This window comes from Mustelus asterias, chromosome 21, assembly GCF_964213995.1.
Source record: "Mustelus asterias chromosome 21, sMusAst1.hap1.1, whole genome shotgun sequence".
Lineage (NCBI taxonomy): Eukaryota > Metazoa > Chordata > Chondrichthyes > Carcharhiniformes > Triakidae > Mustelus > Mustelus asterias.
The window spans coordinates 78073844-78094367 of record NC_135821.1 but is presented as its reverse complement, the minus strand read 5'-3'; the positions used below and the strand labels follow the sequence as shown (position 1 = coordinate 78094367).

The 20524-nt window shown below is 44.9% G+C and overlaps 1 protein-coding gene across 9 annotated transcripts in view; it reads left to right on the top strand.

Moving 5' to 3' along the window:
* Window positions 1-20524, top strand: part of LOC144509438 (proto-oncogene tyrosine-protein kinase Yrk-like) — a 315669-nt gene that overhangs the window by 25410 nt on the left and 269735 nt on the right. For 4 of the 9 annotated variants that reach the window (XM_078238330.1, XM_078238327.1, XM_078238320.1 and 1 more), the window contains exon 2: window positions 13927-13977. The exons of the other annotated variants lie outside the window; for them this stretch is intronic. The gene's annotated coding sequence lies outside the window, so the exon portion shown is untranslated. The remainder of the gene's footprint in view (window positions 1-13926; window positions 13978-20524) is intronic. 9 annotated transcript variants of the gene reach the window in all.

Genomic DNA, 20524 nt, shown 5'->3' with positions numbered 1-20524 from the left:
GGCAATTATTTTGATGAAAAAACCAAAGATGACAAATGTGTTAGTGTTGAAAAAAAAACCACCCCATGGTTTAATTTAAAATCTTGCTTCAATTTAAAGGGGTTTTAATAAATACTCATTTTGGCAAGTAGCAAAAACAGCAGGGTGTGGCTGTAGAAGACAATATGTTACAGGATTAACTGGAATGGTTAAACCAATGGATTTGAGCAAATGAAGGAATCCCAGATGATTGCCAAGTGAGTATTTCCATGCTGGAGAAATGATGTGTGAAGCTTCATTATTGGGGTTCTATGAAGCGTTGTTTGTGGAAATGTAGCCACTGCAGCATTAGTGTTTGGGGCAAGCAATTGATACCAATTTAAACACCAGCCAGTCTTTGCTGTAGCTTTGATCTTTGATTTGATTTACTATTGTCACATGTATTAACATACAGTGAAAAATATTGTTTCTTGCGCACTATACAAACAAAACATACCGTTCCTAGAGAAGGAAACGAGAGGGTGCAGAATGTAGTGTTACAGTCATAGCTAGGGTGTAGAGAAAGATCAACTTAATGCAAGGTAGGTCCATTCAAAAGTCTGACAGCAGCAGGGAAGAAGCTGTTCTTGAGTCGGTTGGTACGTGACCTCAGACTTTTGTATCTTTTTCCCGACGGAAGAAGGTGGGTGCGAGGGGTCCTTAATTATGCTGTCTGCTTTGCTGAGGCAGCGGGAAGTGTAGACATTCAGCGGACATGGTGGGCTGAATGGCCTCCTTCTGTGATGTAAACATCTATGAATCTTTGGATCAATGGATGGGAGGCTGGTTTGCGTGATGGATTGGGCTACATTCATGACCTTTTGTCGTTCTTTGCGGTCTAGGGCTGAGCAGGAGCCACAGAGAGGACCAATAGCGAGTTTCATATTTCCTCTGGGCTGAGTCGATGAACTCTGACATGGAAACAATCACAGGATGGCACAACACAAAAGGAGGCCATTCTTTCCCATCATGCCTGTCTGAAAGAATAAGACAACGACTCCTATTCCCTGCTCCTTCCCCACAGCCCTGCAATTTGTCTCCTTTTCTTTATTCATTTATGGGACATGAGCGTCACTGGCCCATCCCTCACTTGAGAGTTAACCACATTGCTGTGGGTCTGGAGTCACATTTAGGCCAGACCAGGGAAGGCCAGCAGATTTCCTTCCCTAAAGGGCACCAGTTTTTATGTTAATTGACAATGGTTTCATGGTCATCATTAGATTTTTAATTCCAGATTTTTATTGAATTCAAATTTCACCATGATGGGATTTGAACCCAGACCCACAGATCTTGCTTGGGGTCTCTGGATTACTATTCCAGTGACAATACCACTACACCATTGCCTCACCAATAAATATCAGTCTCCCTTTGTCAATTACTATTGAATCTGATGCCATCCTTTCAGGTAGTGTATTTCAGACAATCATCATTTTCTGCATTTAAAAAAAACATTCTGCCCCCTGACTTTTATTTGCGTATTATCTTAAATCTGTACCCTCTGCTTGCTGACCAGTGGCACAGTGGTTAGCACTGCTGCCTCACAGTGCCAGGGACTCGGGTTCGATTCCCGGATTGGGTCACTGTCTGTGTGGAGTCTGCACGTTCTCCCCGTGTCTGCATGGCTCCAGTTTCCTCCCACAGTCCAAAGATGTGTGTGTTAGGTTGATTGGCCATGCTAAATTGCCCCTTAGTGTCAGGGGGACTAGCAGGGTAAATGTGTGGGGCTGCGGGGATGGAGGTAGGTGAGATTGTGGTCGGTGAGACTTGATGGGCTGAGTGGCCTCCTTCTGCAATGTAGAGATTCTATGGACCTGTCTGCCAATGAAAACAGTTCAATGTTCCACTCTGTGTAACTTTGCATTGTACTGTTCAGGAGTGGGATTACCTTCCCAATTATTCCCATATCCATAACTGAGTGAGACAGATTTTGTGCGCTGCCATAACCTCCAGGGCTATGGGCCAAGCACTCTGGAAAATGGGATTAGTGTAGTCAGATCTTTGTTGACTAGTGCAGACATGATGGGCTGAATGGCCTCCTTCTGTGTTGTAAACATCTATGGATCTTTGATTATGAAAGTAAGATAAGCTTCATGACAGTTTCATCATAATGCCATCACTTCCCAGAGTACAGTAGTTTACAACAAAATACATGACGCTCCTTTACATCTGAGCTTGCAAATAAATATTAAGAGGCAGATTTTGTGGTTGTAGTGACAGTAAAACTTTCAGTGTTCACCATTGTTAATCTTCTGAAACAGACAGTAGTTTCTGGAGTTAACTACATGCACAGTTCAGTGCAGAAATCCAAAATTTGCTGTCAATGATTCAACACATCTCCCCAGGGTGAATTGTTCAGGAATCCCAGACTGCAATCGATTAGAAATCACTGAATTGACTGGAATTTCCACTTTTGCACGACTAGTCTCACCGTGGAAACTCTTGAAAATGTTACATCCTGTTGAATGGAGTGTAATGATGTATAGCATTTGTAATTATTGCTGAACAATCTTTCAGGCCTGACCCTCAAAATTTAGCTTTCTAATTGTGGGCAATCAAATTTCTCCATTATGATAAAACTAATCTACATTTAAAATAAAGTTTGTTTATGCATTCCAGCTTCTACCTTTATCCTGTGTGTATTACTCAATCTTTATGTCACCGTCTATAAAATTATAGTAAAAGGTGCGCGATAATTGGTGTTTTGTTAATTTCCTGGTTTGCTGTTGGTGAGGATTTGTCAATGTGATTGGCTGCTCATCCTGCTCGATGCTCTTACTGTTGTTGGGTGCCTGGATATCCCCTTCACTCGGGACCAGATCCAGGCAGGAATAGGGAGTTTGCGGCACAGAGATTGCTAGATCCTTTTGGACAGCTTTCTTCGAGGTCAGCAACAAGTGTTTGCCGGTGACCATGAAATCCAGGCAATTATCAGAAATTCTCTCTCTGATTTCTATCCCTGGGCTCTGCCCGGTCAGAGCTCAATATCCAGGCGGTAAAGAGGAAACTTTACCTCTTGCGTTTAATGCCCCGCTTTGTGGTGTTAATGTACCCCACTGTTGCTAAGTGGCCAATTATTGGGAAGCTTGCAAGTTTGGCTGGTCTGACGTTTCTGTCAATGACCAAATAAAATCTTACGGTATTTTTTTCGCAAGGTACTCGTACTTTGTGAAAAAACCACTAATTATCTATCAGGAATTCTGGGTGGGTGGGAGGGGGGGGTGGGGGGGGGGGCGGATGGTATTCTATTTCCCAAAGGACCAAGGATCTATGTTATAGTTTCAAAAAGGTTTCACAGTATAAAAGTAAAGAATGTGTACGTTAAGTCAGCTGCGCTCCCTTGTGTGTGTTGTGTGGTTTCAGTGACCCAGAGCAGTTCAGCCTGCATTATTATCTCATTTGTATGTGGCGATTGCTGGCGTGTCTAAAACATTTTGTGTCCTGGCTGTGTTCCGGTCAAATGTAGTGGCCGCGCTCACCAGGTGTCAAAGTAAGTGGTCCTATCTTATTACATTTTCCTCACTTGTTAAACCTGACTCCATGGTGCTTCAAGTATTGCTTTTGTGTCCGTGGTTCTCATGCTGCATGAACACGGTTGTGGCCAAAAAGTCTGAACTTTTTGCATTTCAGTGTGGTAAAAATCAACTAGGCAGCGACGCCCACATCCCGCTAATGAATAAAACAAGTTAGAACACGCTTTACTAGGCTGCATTCTTTAAATACATTCAAAAGATTTGTAACTCAGTTACATCTTAAATTTTGGTTCAGTCACGCAGTGGTGGTGGCATTTTTAGAGCTAATTTCATAAGTTTAAGATGTCCCAAAGTGCTTTGCAACCAGGGAAACACTTTAATTGAAGAAAGTGGAGATTAAAACCAGAAACTCCACTTTATCGGCTTTCCTGCTTTTTTAAAAATTAAAAATGGTAAAATGTGTGTGAGACAAAATTGTAGGGTTTTGTTGTTATATCACTAATTGGACAGTTCCATAGTCATTTCACAAATGGAAGGAAAGTGTTGTCATAGTTGCCATTGAGGTTGGAGAAAGTTTGTCAGCAATGCATTGGACATCAAAGTAAATGCACCAGGAAAAATGGAGCTGGAGGCTTTTGTTAATGCTATTTCCTTACTTTTACATAGAAAACAGGAGCAGCAGTAGGCCAATCGGCCCTGCGAGCCTGCTCCGCCATTCAGTATGATCAAGTCTCTGCATTCTTCCCATAGCCCTTGACACCTTTTAGAGCCTAAAAACCTATCTATTTCCTTCTTAAATATATTCAGTGACTTGGCCTCCGCAGCTTTCTGTGCTAGAAAATTCCACAGGTTCACCATCCTCTGAGTGAAGAAATTTCTCAGTCCTAAATGGCCTCCCCACTATCCCGAGTGTGACCCCTTGTTCTAGGCTTCCCCAGTTGGAGGAAACAACAGCTGGAATTCTTCAGCCGTTCACACCCTGCTGCTGTCAGTGAGAACAGAGAATTTGGTGCTCTGTCAATACTCCGTTCACTGGGACCAGAGAACCCCGGCTGCGGGCGAGGCTGGAGAAACCGGCCCAACATCCCTGCATCCAGTCTGTCCAGCCCTGTCAGAATTTTATATGTTTCAATTAGATCCCCTCTCATTCTCCTAAATTCTTGGGAATACAGGATTAGTCGACCCAATCTCTCCTCATACGACAATCCTGCCAAACTAGGAATCAATCTGGTGAACCTTCGCTGCGCTCCCTCTATGGCAAGCATACCCTTCCTTAGATATATTGCACAGAATACTCTAGGTGTTGTCTCAACAAGGCCCTGTACAGCTGCAGTAAGACATCCTTGCTCCTGTACTCAAGATCTCTTGCAATGAAGGCCAACATACCATTTGCCTTCCTAACTGCTTGCTGTACCTACATGCTTGCTTTCAGTGACTGGTGTACTCGGACACCTGGATCCTTTTGTCCATCAACATTTCCCAATCGACCAACATTTAAATAATACTCTGCCATTCTGTTTCTCCATCCTAAGCGGACATCTTCACATTTATCCACGTTATACTGCATCTGCCATGTTTGTCCACACACTCAACTTGTCTAAATTGCCTTGAAGCCTTTTAACATCCTCCTCACGACTCACATTATCAGCAAGTTTCATGTCATCGCAAACTTGGAGATATTACATTTGGTTCCCTCATCCAAATCACTGATGTATTTTGTGAATAGCTGGGGCCCAAGCACTGATCCCTGCGAGACCTCACTACTCACTGCCTGCCACTTCGAAAAAGACCTATTTATTCCTACTCTCTGTTGACCGTCTGCTAACCAACTCTCAATCCATGCCAGTATATTATCCCAAATCCCACATGCTTTAATTTTGCACAGTAACCTCTTATGTGGGACTTTATCAAAATGTTTCTGAAATTCCGAATACACCATATCCGCTGGTTCACCCTTATCTATTCCACTAAAGAACTCCAATAGGTTTGTCAAACATGATTTTCCTTTAGTAAAGCCATGTGTTGACTTTGCCTAATCCCACTGATTTTAATGTTTTATCTGAGTTAAATGTTTCACGGAGGCAGTGTCAGTGGGTTTTATTGGAAACCCTGGAAACCCTAAACAAGAGTATCGTCTTGTCATTTGACTCTCTCTTCTGCTTGTGCTATTTACAGTAAACCTAGCAAGAAACATTGGTCACATTCCCTGCACTTTTGGATTGACAGCCTTCATTCATTTGATTTGATCCATAGAATCATAGAATCTCTACAGTGCAGGAGGAGGCCATTTGGCCCATCGAGAATGCACTGACAACAATCCCACCCAGGCCCCATCCCCGCAACCCCACGCATCTACCCTGCTGATTCCCCTGACACTAAGGGTCAATTTAGCATGACCAATCCACCAAACCTGCACATCTTTGGACTGTGGGAGGAAACTGCAGCACCCGGAGGAAACCCACGCAGACACGGGGAGAATCCACACAAACAGTCACCCGAGGCTGGACTTGAACCCGGGTCCCTGGCGCTGTGAGGCAGCAGTGCTAACCACTGTGCCACCGTGCCACCCTGATTTGATTTGATTTATTATTGTCACATGTATTGGGATACAGTAAAAAGTATTGTTCCTTGTGTGCTATACAGACAAAGCATACCGTTCATAAAGTACAGTGGGGCAGTGCAGCACTTCAAGGATGAAATAAGAGCACTTATCATTCTGGTTTAAGTTTGGGTGTGCAGATTGCTAAGATCCATCGTCAGCTTTAGGATCATTCAATTCCGTGTGGACTCTCAGCTTGGCTAACACTGCCCATGAGTTTCATGTTTAGATCAGGAAATGGTGAATTCGGCCAGAGAAGCAGTGCCATCCTCTCAGGCTATGCTCTTTGGTTATTGTCACGTTAGGGTTTCCAGTTGGTGTTTGCAGCTGTGCTGTTTCTTGTGAACCTAGTGGAAAGCTTCCAAAGGTTTCCAAAACCTTGATCCTGAAAAGATAAAATCAATTTTACTTCCCCTCTCCCCCCTCCCAGCTGAACAGAATAAATCTTACACAGTGAACATCATCAGCTGCCACTTCCATGTTGAAGCACTCTTGTTAAAAGTGGTTTTAAAAAAAAACAAACAGTGGTACATTTTTTATTTATAGAAAAAGTGTTTATTATTCTAACCATTTGCCATGCAGCATATAAGCCACCACTGGGCAAGTGTTCCTCTATGTGCTTTGTCTAAGGAACTGTTTACAAAGAACAGGTTTATAATTTTATCATGCTCTGTGTGTGGAGAGAATCTTGTTTCTCCATCTTGTATAATATACATAACTCAGATATAATTTCCTAACTAGAGGATCATCATGCACAGTTTGAAAAATTCAGGGCAAGTTTTCAGTGAGATTTGAAAGAGAGTTTGTCACAGAGACAGAGTGTTACATTTTCACTGCATGGTTTAGATTAGATGCAAGGATTCACCCAGACACTGGATTCACCCAGACACTGAATTCACCCAGATTTACCCAGACACTGGATTCACCCAGACAGTGGCTGTAGACTGGAGAACTTGTTACTACATTGAACACTTGAGGTGAGTTGCATTGATTTGATTTAATATTGTCACATGCATTAGTATACAGTGAAAAGTATTGTTTCTTGCGCGCTATACGGACAAAACATATCATCGGGGAGAAGGAAAGGAGAGGGTGCAGAATACAGTGTTGCAGTTACAGAGAGGTGAAGAGAAAGATCAGCTTAATATATGGTAGGTCCATTCAAAAGTCCGATGGCAGCAGGGAAGAAGCTGTTCTTGAGTCGGTTGGAATGAGACCTCAGACTTCTGTATCTTTTTCCTGATGGAAGAAGGTGGAAGAGAGTATGTCCAGGGTACGTGGGGTCCCTGATTATGCTGGCTGCTTTTCTGAGGCAGTGGGAAGCGTAGACAGAGTCAATGGATGGGAGGCTGGTTTGCATGATGGACTGGACTTCATTCACGACCCTTTGTAGTTCCTTGCGGCCTTGGTCAGAGCAGGAGCCAGACCAAGCTGTGATACATCCGGGAAGGATGCTTTCTATGTTGCATCTGTAAAGGTTGGTGAGAGTCGGAGGGGGCATGCCAAATTTCCTTAGCCTCCTGAGAAAGTAGATGCACCTCAGGAAGATCTGGGCATGTACATGTGGGAGGAAGTAATATAAGAATATGCTGATAGGGTTAGTTGAATGAGGATGAGGATGGTTTAGCTGGAATCAGCAGCTTCTTGCATGAGGAAAAGTTGGACGGGCTAGACTTGTACTTGTTGGAGTTTAGAAGAATAGAAGCAACTTGATTGAAACATCTAAGATCCTGAGGGGTATTGACAGGATGTGGGGAGGATGTTTCCTCTTTGGGAGAATCCAGAACTAGAGGGTCACTTATTTTTAAACAGCAGCCGATGTTTTTACAGTAGTGACTTACATCTGACATTGAATTGTGTGCTACCCTTCATTGTGTGACGATCTGCTTTCAGGGATAATTAAGATTATTGTATGTAGTTTTAACGAATCCGATGTAATTGAGCTGTAACCCAACAAGGTCAGACACATTGGGCATAGAAACAACATAGAAACTAGAAGCAGGAGGAGGCCATTCGGCCCTTCGAGCCTGCTCTGCCATTCATTTTGATCATGGCTGATCATCGATTTCAATATCCTGATCCCCCCCCTTCCCCTCCATATCCCTTAATCCCTTTAGCCCCAAGAGCTGTGTCTAATTTCTTCATGAAATCAGATACCGTTTTGGCCTCAACTACATTCTGTGGTAGTGAATTCCACACAGTCACTGCCCTCTCGGTGAAGACATTTCTCCTCACCTCAGTTCTAACAGAATTTCATGCTGCCCCCAAGGTGGGTTCTGAGGTGGGGGGGGCGGGGGGAGGGTAAAATTGAATGGAAGGGATTCCCAAATGCAATCTGATGCTTGGGTGGGCTGGGTCTCAGGCAATAAACCTGTCCATTCAATATTAAGACCCTTAGGTGGCCACTTCACACTCAGCCTCAGTTTTTAACCTGTCAGATGTGGGTGCAGGGAGGGTGGGAAAGTGACATTTGCATTTTTCCCCATCTCAGAAAATCTCTACAGTGTAGAAGGAGGCCATTCGACCCATTGTGCCTGCACCGACAACAATCCCACCTGGGCCGTAACCCCACCTATTTACCCTGCTAATCCTGCTATCCTACACATATCTGGACTCTAAGGGGCAATTTACCATGGCCAATGCACCTAACCCACACATCTTTGGACTGTGGGAGGAAACCGGAGCACCCGGAGGAAACCCACGCAGACACGGGGAGAATGTACAGACTCCACACAGACAGCGACCCAAGCCGGGAATCGAACTCGGGTCCCTGGAGCTGTGAGGTAGCAGTGCTAACCACTGTGCCACCTGGTGGGGAAGAGGAGCAGGCGGAAGGGTGGAAGGCACATCACTCTGACGGCCACTCAGAATGGGGGCACCCACCACCATGGGACTTTGGTGATCCAGGATCTCCTCCCTTCCTGGCCTAATCTCCGATGCCACGATTGTCCCCTTCCTGATTCCCCCGGGTGCCCCCTACCCTCTGCTTCCAGGACCCCTGGGACTTACCTTTTCAAAGGTCCTGGGACTTAGTACCAGACAGAGCACTGCAGTACCGCTTCTGGCCACTGTAGCATTGTGCCTGGTCGGGTTGAAGACCTGTTGGCAATCTGATTGGTCGACAACTCTCACAGGCAAGATGTCCTCCCAAGGATGGATGGAAGTTCTGCCCGCTGCCAATCAATGCTAAGGTGAGCATTAAATGACAGTGGGAGTTGGCGAGTTGGCGGCAGTGTGTTAGGCGCTGACTCTCAGGCTCACAACCCTGAAAATTTTACTCATTATTCCTTTCTTCCCCTCTGTCAATTTTCATTAATTGAGGGTGTGGAATGCGATTTTCCAGCTATGTTCATCCCAAGACCGGAAATTCACGTCCGAGGTCGACGGACCTTCGCACGGTCTGCCCCCACCTCATTCCCATGGTGGGCAAGACAGGAAAGTTCTGCCCGTGGTCGTTAAGCTGCTCTGTGCTAACTGGCAAAGCTGATTCCTCTCATTCAGAGTTTACCCTGTGTCTGTAGTTAAGACATATTCAAATACAGCAAATTATTCTACAGGATGAGTGGGTGTGACTCTGCTGGAGATGAAAAGTGCAGTGATTTTGTCAGAAAGTATATTTGTTTGTAATGAGCAAAGAGCTGGAAAATGTGTGTGTCGTTCCCATCACAATCTTTTCACCTCCAGTGAAATGTGTTGCAATGAGAATCACATCAAACAAACCTGCTGATTGTTATTTTTCCACGACAATATTTTCTGAAATTGGTTCAGATTGACAGAGGAAATCCATTATAAACTGACACAGCTTTAGTGCAGTACAATATTGCCAATTAGCCCATTAACGTTTACTAATTGGCAATAGTAGGGGCGGCACGATGGCACAGTGGTTAGCACTGCTGCCTCACAGCGCCAGGGACCTGGGTTCAATTCCCGGCTTTGGTCACCGCCTGTGTGGAGTTTGCACATTCTCCCCATGTCTGCGTGGGTTTCCTCCGGATGCTCTGGTTTCCTCCCACAGTCCGAAGATGTGCGGGTTAGATTGGTTGGCCATGCTAAATTGACCCTGGTGTCAGGGGGACTAGCAGGATAGATATGTGGGTTTACGGGAATAGCGTCTGGGTGGGATTATGTTCAGTGCAGACTCGATGGGCCGAATGGCCTCCTTGTGCACTGTAGGGATTCTATGATTCCATGATAACATTAGCAGAAAAACTGAAGCGACTTGATGGATTTTCTTCTTGGAATCTTGGGCGGCACAGTGGCACAGTGGTTAGCACTGCTGCCTTACAGCTCCAGGGACCTGGGTTCGATTCCCAGCTTGGGTCACTGTCTGTGTGGAGTTTGCACATTCTCTCCATGTCTGCGTGGGTTTCCTCCAAGTGCACCAGTTTCCTCCCACTGTCCAAAGATGTGCAGGATTGGCTATGCTAAATTGCCCCTTAGTATCCAGGGATATGTATGTTAGAGAGATTGGCATTTCGGAGATAGGGCCTGGGTGGGATTGTTGTTGGTGCAGACTTAATGGGCTGAATGGCCTCCTCCTGCACTGTAGGGATTCTATAATCTGTGTGCCTGTACTGCTCAACTACCTGGATTGTTGACTTTGAACATATGAGGCACTACACTCCAAGACACATGACAAATGAAGTGTGCAATGTTGTTTACTGGGTCATGGTGCTTTCTTGATGTGAAACCAATGAGCTGAAACCATCTCCAGTTTCTCAATGTGACATGTTGTAATGAATCAGTCTGATGATATTGTACCGTGTCATTGCGGTGTGGTTGGGAAAATTTGCCTTAGTGTCATTAAGGCTCTAGGTTCAAGTCTCACTCCCAAGACACGAGCAGGAAATTCAAGGCTGACTCTCCAGTGCAGTACCGAGGGAGTGCTGACCGTTGGAGGTGCTGCCTTTTGGATGAGATGCTAAATGGAGGCCCCCATCTGCCTGCTCGGGTGGACGTAAAAGGTCCCATAGCGCTATTTTAAGAAAAACAGGGGCTTTCTCCTGTAATGACTTCAATCAGGCCATTGAGGTTGGTCTATTGGAGTATGCACTCTCTGATTAAGGAGTCAATTGATTGGCCAATCAGGGAGTCTCTTCCTTGTATTTAACTGGGAGTGTCAGTTCCTCTGGCACTCCTGAAGGTAGACTGCTGACTGGTAGCATTCTGTGTACTGCTGTTGGAATTGTAAATAAAGGGGTTTTGGTGAAGGGACTTCAGCCTCTTAAGACTTATTACATCTCCCTCGTGTCCTGATCAATATTTATCCCTCAATCAATATCACAGAAAATGATTATCTGGTCAAGATCACATTGCTTCTGGTGGGATTTTTGCTGTGTGCAAATTGGTTGTGGTGTTTCTGAAATTGCAACATTGGCAGCACTTTAATAGCATTTCATTGATTATAAAGAACTATGAGACATGTGGTGAAAAGTGCGATATAACTCAGAGTTAGTATGGGTTCTCTGCCCCAGAATATGTTGCTCACCTTCTTACGAGCACCAAGTCTCATTCATCTATCGCCCTTGTGCCTCCTGACCACATTGGCTGCTGAGCAAGCAACACCTCGATTTTACAATTTACAGCTCTGCTTTCAGATCCCTCCATAGCCTTTCCCCCTGGGGATTTCCTGGGCAACATGGTGGCACAGTGGTTAGCGGGGAGGTGATGGCCTAGTGGTATCATCGCTCGAGTATTAATCCAGAAACTCAGCTAATGTTCTGGGGACCCGGGTTCGAATCCTGCCACGGCAGATGGAGGAATTTAAATTCAATTTAAAAATCTGGAATTAAGAATCTACTGATGACCATGAAACCATTGTCGATTGTCAGAAAAACCCATCTGTTTCACTAATGTCCTTCAGGGAAGGAAATCTGCCGGCCTTACCCGGTCTGGCCTACATGTGACTCCAGACCCACAGCAATGCGGTTGAGTCTCAACTGCCCTCGGGCAACTAGGGATGGGCAATAAATGCTGGCCAGCCAGCGATGCCCATACCCCACGAATGAATAAAAAAAAGCACTGCTGCCTCACGGCGCCAGGGTTCGATTCCCGGCTTGGGTCACGGTCTGTGCGGAGTCTGCACATTCTCCCCGTGTCTGCGTGGGTTTCCTTCGGATGCTCCGGTTTCCTCCCACAGTCTGAAAGACGTGCTGGTTAGGTGGATTGGCCATGCTAAATTCTCCCTCAGTGCGCCCAAACAGGCGCCGGAGTGTGGCGACTAGGGGATTTTCACAGTAACTTCATTGCAGTGTTAATGTAAGCCTACTAGTGACACTAGTAAATAAACTTCAAAATTTAAAAAATCCTCCATATCTCTGTAATCTCCTCCAATCCCACAATCCTCCAAGATATCAATGCTTCTCTAATTTTGGAATCTTCAACACCCCTGATTTTAGTCGCTGAGACTTCTGCTCCCTAGGCTTGAGAATTCCCTCCCTAAATCCCTCTGACTTACTGCCTCTCTTCCTTCTCTGATAACACTCCTTCAAACCAATCTCTTTGGCCAAGTTTTAGGCCATCTGTCCTCATGTGGCTTGGTGTCAAATTTTGCTTTATAAGGCTTCTGCAACACCCCAGAACATTTTATTAATTAAGGGCTCTATGTAAATATAAGTTGTTTTGCTGTTTAATATGGAACTCACGATGATGTGACCTGACTAGAATGAACCACTCTCTGATTAACATGAATGACATCTCATTCTGAACACACAAAAGGCAAAATGATGGGACAGGCAAGACATTTTGAATATTCTCCTATTGAAACAGACAGACAGTATTAATGAACCAGTGCCTGTAGATGAACTTTGCATCATTACTGCAGCGGATCCCACTGAGTAAATATAGTGGCTCAAAGTCACTTTGCTGTCCGTGTTTGAGGAAAGGTCTGGTTCAGACCGAGACTGGGATGAGTAGGAAGCATTAAAAATCAAAGCGTTACATTTTTATCATGGACTTACATGGCTGATTGCGTTGCTATGACAGCAACTGCAATCAGATGTGTACGCAGTACTTTGACTAATGCCTGACTAAAGATTGATATTAGGCCCAGGTGGCTGTTTATTAATAAAAATGACTTATAATGGTTTTAGCTGTGTGACGTGGTCATCGCCTGCCTCTTACAAATTGACGAGAATGGTTCGAACAGAAATGTCCTGCTGGTGAAACTCATTACCCTAAAAGGAAGAGCATTCTATTGATGTTGGTTGATATTAGGTTGCTTCTCGATTATAGGCCTAAAGCTAGTGTTTTTAGTCATGTGGACTCTTACGTTGTGTTCTGATTTCAGGGTTAGGATTAGAGTAAAGCAGTATTTCAAAGACATCATACATCTTATCCCTAGCCTTATCCTCACACATGAGACGGTGCAAAAGCTGTATGTTGTTTGATTGATATTTTTAACGTACAGCTTGTCAAATTACTTCTCCCTGGAATTACACATAACTTACTTAATAAACAAGTAGCAACACATTTCAACAATGAAACAGGGTAGAATGGGAAGAAATGAGTGGAAAATATTGTCCTTGTCAACCATTCAGATCTTACAAAGGTGGTAACAGTCCATTTATTTTTGATTCCAATTAGTTTTTTTTGGATATCTGTGACAATGTACAGTAGCTGCTTTTTTTGAATTGAAACCATTTACATTTCTTCAGATAATGGTGGCAGACTCTCTTTGTGCAGGGGCTACAGTGCACCATTATGTACTCTATTGCTGTTCATTATTGAACTGAGTGCTTCTTTATTGTGAGCCAGTTATTGTAAGTAGAGTTCCATAAGAGCGCAGTTACATTGCAGTTCAGTGCAACATATCGTGACACGTTCATTGTGTTTTTTTAGATTGCTTCATTCCAGATCCAATATTCTTTCTCTGTCCATCAAGAACAAAGCGTAAGTATTAAGCAGCTGTCTGTTTAGAAAACTCGAGCAATATTTAAATGACTATTTAACACTGTTACTGAAAGGGAGGAGTTAATTTCAGTCCCAGGCTGTAGGGAATGACAGGCCATTCTCCATTTTATTTTGTGTCGGTTTATTTACTGAAGTTTATAGAATCATAGAGGTTTACAGCATGGAAACAGGCACTTCGGCCCAACTTGTCCATGCCGCCCTTATTTTTAAACCCCTAAGCTAATCCCAATTGCCTGCATTTGGCCCATATCTCTCTATACCCATCGTACCCATGTAACTGTCTAAATGCTTTTTAAAGGACAAAATTGTACCCGCCTCTATTACTACCTCTGGCAGCTTGTTCCAGACACTCACCACCCTCTGTGTGAAGAAATTGCCCCTCTGGACACTTTTGTATCTCTCCCCTCTCACCTTAAACCTATGCCCTCTAGTTTTAGACTCCCCTACCTTTGGGAAAAGATATTGACTATCCAGTTGATCTGTGCCCCTCATTATTTTATAGACCTCTATGAGATCACCCCTCAGCCTCCTACGCTCCAGAGAAAAAAGTCCCAGTCTATCCAGCCTCTCCTTATAACTCAAACCATCAAGTCCCGGTAGCATCCTAGTAAATCTTTTCTGCACTCCTTCTAGTTTAATAATATCCTAAATAATAAGTTTGCTGACATCCGTGTCTTAGATGTTTCACATTGGGTTGAGTACAGTCGGTTCCAATAATATTTTACAAAGGGTCGGGTAACTCAGCGTTTTTATGCTGCTTACACAGCCAGCTGCTACATTTCTAAGCAGTTATTGAATTTAAACCATCTTGAGGTATTTCGCAGGCACCCAAATTTATTAGATTTGTCCTACAGGGGATATGGAATATAAACGTTAAGATGCAGTTATGCAAAATCTATCAAAAACCTTAGCAAGACCACATCTGAAGAGAAAATGCTGGAAAATCTCAGCAGGTTTGGCAGGATCTGTAAGGAGAGAAAAGAGCTGACGTTTCAAGTCCAGATAACCCTTTGTCAAAGCTTTGATTCCAGCATCTGCTGTAATTTGCTTTTATCCAGCATCACAGATTTGTTACAGCACATTTTTTCTTTGGAGCGTAGGAGGCTGAGGGGTGATCTTATAGAGGTCTATAAAATAATGAGGGGCACAGATCAGCTAGATAGTCAATATCTTTTTCCAAAGGTAGAGGAGTCTAAAACGAGAGGGCATAGGTTTAAGGTGAGAGAAGAGGGATACAAAAGTGTCCAAAGGGGCAATTGTTTCACACAGAGGGTGATGAGTGTCTGGAACAAGCTGCCAGAGGTAGTAGTAGAGGCGGGTACAATTTTGTCTTTTAAAAAGGCACTTAGACAGTTACATGGGTAAGATGGGTATAGAGGGATATGGGCCAAATGCGGGCAACTGGGACTAGCTTTGGGGTTTAAAAAATTGGTGACACGGACATGTTGGGCTGAAGGACTTGTTTCCATGCTGTAAACCTCTATGACTCTATGACACAGAAGGAGGCCATTCAGCCCCCCATTGTGTCTGCACCAGCCTCTCGAATGAGCAATTTACCCAGAGACAATTTCCCCCCTTCTCCCCGTAACCCTGCGCATTCTTCCTTTTCCGATAACAGTTCAATTCCCTTTTTGAATGTTTCTGTTGAAGCTGTCTCCACCTCACTCTCAGGCAATGCATTCCAGACCCTAACCATTCATCACGTGAAAAAGTTTTTCCCCATGTTGCTTTTGCTTCTTTTGCCAATTACTTTAAGTCTGTGTCCTCTCATTCTCCATCCTTTCACAAGTGGGAACAGTTTCTCCCGATCTACTCTGTCCCGGCCCCTCATGGTTTTGAATAGCTCCATCAAATCCCCAGTCCACACTCACAGGTCAGACATTCAGGCAACAGAGAGGGTACAACACAGAAGTTTCATGAAGCTTCTGGATGGTTTAAGCAAATACAAATACAAAGAAAGAACCAAAATTGGGGAAAAGAAAAATGAGTGAAGAGGTGAGAACAGAATGGTCAAATGGGATTAATAAAAGTGTGTGTGCGCAGGATGAATACCTGAATAAACTGGTCAGATGAAATGTGTTTCTGTTCAGCCAAGGCCACTGTACATTATAGGTAGGAATTCCTGTTCTTAGAGAATTGCTGACTGTGGTATACAGTGGCTGGAATCACTTCCATGGGAGAGCTGATTGTGCCAAAGTGGCACTGAAGGAAGGAAAGACTGCCCTGTGTTGTCTGTTGAAAGCTGACACACAATCTGAGTTCTCAAAGCCACCCAGACTTAGCAAGTGCGTTGACCATAAAGTTTTGATGATCAGGGTAAGGAGCATGACATGGATCATGCAAAGAGTTTCAATGACCTAAATGGCATCCCCCTGTCCCCCTCACGGCTGGTAATATTTAAATCTGGTCCAATCCCAGCAGGCGGGCTCCGGAGATTCTGCTAGTTGCACTGTAGACCAGCTGTCCAGACTTGTGCAAGAGAAGCTGCATATTCCTTCATATTTGCCTTCCTCTTTCTCCATTTTGAGAAGTGCTTTTGTGAAATGAAGCAACAGATACAGTAATGTAGTCAACAGTTGTCCTACTTAACCTATTTCTTAATCATAATAGCATTTTATTTTGCAGTTATACTGTGATGCTGAGACAGCAAGTGCAGAATGCAATTTGTTATTTTGACGACTCTTGATGCATGTCATCGGTACAAATTGAACTGTCCTTGTCAGGGGGAGTTTACCTTGACATGCACCTGCAAAGCAATGAAGTTTGAGAGTCTGTATTGGGAGCTTCCTAATTCTCAAAGCTATGAGGTTCATAAAGTAAGAGCTCCAAATGTCACTCCTTAAACCAGGCATCCTGCTCAAGTGAGGTGACAAATGGGGGTCTCGCACTTACATGCTGACATCAGATGTTTTTTATTATTCATTTGTGGGACGTGAACATTGCTGGCAAAGACAAAATGTACTGCAACCCCCTCGAAAAGCTGGTGATGAGCTATCTTCCTGAATATAACGGAACGGTTTGCTGGGTCATTTCAAAGTGCAGTTCAGTGTCAGTCAACACGCATGCTAATTCCCAGTGCTTCAAGAGCACTGAGTGTTTGCAAACCTTTAACAGATTAGGGTTGTCTCTGCTCAGTGTCCCTCCTACTGCAGCCCGCTGGCCACAGAATCTATTCTGCCCACCGTCGACAGGTTTGAGGAACTGGTGTGGATCCAACCAGGTAAAGACAACAGATTCCCTTTATAAAGGATCTTTATGATAATCTGGTAGTTTCATGGTCACAATTACTGATGCCAACTTATTATTATGGATTTATTTAATTACATTACATTTAAATTCCACAGCTGCTGTGGTGGGATTTGAACTCATGTCTCCAGAGTATGGATCCAGGCTTCTGAATGCAGATGCTACCATACCAACCATGCTATCATACCCACTATTGGGGGATTGGGAGTTTGCCCTGCAGTTATTTGTCAACTCGGCGACACCACTTTGTAGAAAGTTGTAGTGTAAATGCATACTGGTAATCATAGAATCATAGAATCTCTACAGTACAGAAGGAGACCATTCGTCCCATTGAGCCTGCACCAACAACAATCCCACCCTATCCCCGTAACCCCACATATTTACCCTGCTAATTCCCTTGAAACTAGAATCAATTTAACATGGCCAATCAACCTAACCAACACATCTTTGGATAAAAGCAAATTACTGTGGAGGCTGGAATCTGAAACCAAAAGAGAAAATGCTGGAAAATCTCAGCAGGTCTGGCAGCATCTGTAAGGAGAGAAAAGAGCTGACGTTTCGAGTCCAGATGACCCTTTGTCAAAGCTAAAAGGCACAGAAAGTGGGAGATATTTATACCGCAGGGTGACGGAATCAAAGATGAGTCATAGCCACAGAAACCAGGGGAAAAGACTACTAATAGCTGTCCACAGAGAGAATAAAGGGTGTGAATGGCCAAACGGCAGAGAAGCTGCGACAGATGAAGATGTTAGGTGGGTGGGGGGGTGGGGGGTGGGGGGGGGGGGTGTGTGTGAAATGGATAGGACAGAGGTAAAATTTAGAAAAGGGGAAGCAAAGATGGAGAAAATGTCAGGGAAAGGGGGATAAAGTAGGGGGAAAGAGTGGGAGGGAAGAAAAATGAAGAAAGTCAATAAAGAAATCAAAGATAGAGAATAATAAAAAATTAATTAAAATAGAATGAAAACAAAGGGGTCAAGGTGGGGTCGAGCGAATCATCTGAAGTTGTTGAATTCGATGTTGAGACCGGAAGGCTGTAAAGTGCCCAGCCGGAAGATAAGATGCTGCTCCTCCAGTTTGCGTTGAGCTTTGGACTGTGGGAGGAAACCGGAGCACCTGGAGGAAACCCAGGCAGACATGGAGAGAACGCGCAAATTCCACATAGACAGTGACCCAAGCCAGGAATCGAATCTGGGTCCCTGGCACTGTGAGCCTTATTGATCACATGAATTCATTTCTACAAAAGACAATTAAAAGACCGCTGGCAATAATAGCTGGTTTGTGTAATGATTGAAGACCAGTCAATCTGTGTATTTGTGAAGTGGTTATGATCTGTGATGCAGCTGTACTCTCTGTGTTACTAATAACAGCTTGTGAACTGGTACACGGACTTTCTATTTGATTTTTAGCTGCTCCATATGGACCTTTAACAATCCATTTGAAATTGTCCAGAGATTATGAGACATAATTCAAGCCAATGGCTGCGATTCTCTCATCCCACTGCGCGGTGGGCCAGGAGATTTTCGCAGGGTTCGTGTCTCACTGGCGTCTCCCAGTGCCAGATTTCCAGAAATCAGCAGGGAGGCACAGAAATCATTTAAATCGCATTTAAATGAGATTAGCAAGCCCGGGACTGAAATCTCCCCAACCCGCCCCCCCCTCGCCAGAGTACTTCACTCCAGCGGGGATTGTTGTAGCTCCTCACGTTCGGGGAGCTGGCAACCCGACCCCGCTGGAGTGAAGGGGGGGCAATCAGGGCCACCCAGAGTGTCAAGTGGCGGTGGGGTGCCCCCTGGGCATTGGCACTCTGGCAATGCCCGCCCCCATAGGCTCCACCCCCATGACACTGCACCATGCCCAAGGGGCAAAGTGCCAATGCCCAGAGGACACCTTAACACTGCCCATCGGGCATGGGGCAGTGCCAAAGGGGTGGGGCCTATGGGGGCAGGGCCATGTGGAGGCAGGGCCTCTGGGAGGGCAATTGGTGTGGGTGGGGTTTCCCGCTGCCACTCTGTAGTCAGGATCGGTGGGCGAAGGAGGTGGGCCAGCGATCGGGGTGGGCTGGGGGACAGCCTGCTGGGGCGGGGGTCAGGGCTGCGGGGGTTGGGGGTAACTGTCGGGTGGGGAGTCAGGGGCTGGAGATCGGGGCAGTCCGGGAAGTGGGGGGGGGGGGGAGGTGGTTGGGGCTGGGCCCAGACTTGTTCAGGAGGTCTGATTGGGCCATGGGGGGGCTCGGGGAGCGGGCAATGCGGGGGTTGCGGGGCTAGCCAGCGACTGAGCTGGACAGAAATCAGGAGGCTGGCAGTGCGGGGCCACTGTGCATGTGCCGATCTCGGCGCTGACAGATCTCGGCGCTGACAGATCTCGGCGCTGACAGATCTCGGCGCTGACAGATCTCGGCGCTGACAGATCTCGGCGCTGACAGACCGGCACACGCACAGTGGCCCACTCAGCGCACTGATTTCAGCCTCTCCAGTGGGAATAGACCCCACCACCTGAAATTTAATGATATTCACATTGGTGATCTCTGCAGTGCACAAAGTGTGGGAGATTCTGCTCTGAACTCCCACTGAAAAAAACAGTGTGAATTACTCCAGTTTTCACGCAAATTCAACACTTAGAATTTGCTTGGGAGAATTCCGGCCAATAACTTTGAAACCTGCCCTATAGGTTTTTAATATTTGTGTGGGTTTTCAATTTTTTGCATCAATGGACTTATTTTGATGAACTGCCTCTTTTCCTGAAGGAACATATGTTTACAATCCCTGGGCAAGGGGCCCACCATAAACTCTATCAGAATTAATTTCCTCAGAATAGTCACTCTTGCAATCTCTATCTTTTTGATGCTTCATTTTGGTTTCCCAGTCTTTATTCCCCCGTATACAAACAAACAAATTAGAAGCAGGGACAGACCATTCGGCCCCTCAAACCTGCTCTGCCATTCAATAAAATGATGACCTGATTATGGCCTCAACCCCACATTCCATCGACCCTCCTCGACAACCTTTGACTCCCTGGTTAGTCAAGAATCTATTTACCTCTGCCTTAACAATATTCAATGACTCTGCCTCCACCGCTCCGGGGAAGAGAGTTCCAAAGATTCACGACCCTCTGAGGAAAAAAAAATTCTTTGTCATTTGAATTGAGAGGCCCATTATTTTTAACTGTACCCCCTAGTTGTAGTCTCTCCTCCATGGACAAACACCCTTTCAGCTCCCATCCTGTTAGTCATTTCTCTTTATTTTAGTGATTATTTTTCAAATAAAAATGAACGTTTTTGAAG